We start from the raw sequence: 1456 nt of genomic DNA, 5'->3' as shown, positions 1-1456 counted from the left end.
TCTGTTTTGTCCTGCTGAAGCTTATATTTCTGTTATGCAAATAATATGCCATTTGTTTCATTTTGTTTTGTAATGATACTGTTGATACCGTATAATGAAATATGGATACAAACATAGCAATTCTTTGTAAATCACGTATTGACTGGTAGTCACAGCTTTCTTTTAATTTATTTTTCTCTGACGTCTTATTATAGTGTTTTGTCTAACGCTTCCTTGGACCTGAAAAAGGTCTAATTTAGTTTTCATGACCATTTTACTGCCTCTTTTTGACACTCATAGCATTTAAAAATTATGTTTTTGCTACTTTATAAACGCGGAAATTACATGTGTTTTAATTGGCTAACCTCTTTGAAAGTGAAATGTGTAACAAGGATTACTAAATAAGTTTTTTCTTTTCCTGACAGATACATAAAAAAAGATGATATCTTAAAATTAATCATCATTAAAAATGTCATCCATTAAAAAAAATAAAATAAATTAAGAACAAGGCATTTTTGTTGCAGTTTAGTTTCAATAACTTGTGCTTTTGGGCTGGGAAAAGTTTCAGTTCTACAATTATGTTTTATTGTGATTCAGTTTTTGAACCTCAAAATGAAAACCCTTAAAAAAGCTTTTTACCCCCACTTCAAATACAGCTGAGATATTTTGGATGGTTTTATTTATTATCATATTTCAAAGAAATTGCCAACTATGCTAATTTTATCAGGAAAATTTGGCTAATTAAAACAGTCAACAGTCACATTTTCTCATACATCTAAGGCATAGAAATTGAAATGCTGTTCCAGTTGCACAATTTAAGAATCAGCTGAACATAAGATGTGAGATTATTAAACATGCCATTCCGGACACTTTTATCTCAGATGGTTGATGGGGACTATGACACATTCATGGTTTTCAGATCAAGAACACAGGTACTGTAAGTGTAGCTTTTCCACATAAAATAAAAGATTTGCTGAATGATATATTAAAGGAGCATATAGCATGTACAAACATCACATTTAAATTGCTGATGGAGTGCACTCCTCCAATAAGATTGATTGCTTTTTTATTAAAAACTGTTTATATTTCTCTCTTGGTATATGTAGAAGGTCATTCACCTTAAACCTGTAAACACATTTCCGCTGGCTCGCTTTTTGAGATTGCAAATCTGGTCCATGTTGCCAGCTCCAGTGGTCACTCCAAAGGAAATAAAGCTTGTAGGGAATGTGTTTACGAGTGGTTCGATTTTAGAAGTAGAAACCGACTCCAATCTCGTAAGAAAAAACAGAGATAAAGATAGGATTTACGCAGACCTTAAACAGCCAGAAATCCAAATGGCAACACTTGACAAGTAGTTTAAACACCCCGGCCTTAATTTGTTTCAGAGGACCTGATGGAATCGCAACAGTACATGTTGATTTTTGGCTTTCGAAAGATAATTGCGATTCACAATCAAGTACCTACTGGTGATGATAAA

Source organism: Cyprinus carpio, chromosome B1 (assembly GCF_018340385.1).
Source record: "Cyprinus carpio isolate SPL01 chromosome B1, ASM1834038v1, whole genome shotgun sequence".
NCBI lineage: Eukaryota > Metazoa > Chordata > Actinopteri > Cypriniformes > Cyprinidae > Cyprinus > Cyprinus carpio.
The sequence above is the reverse complement of the archived record's forward strand: the minus strand, read 5'-3'. Positions refer to the sequence as shown.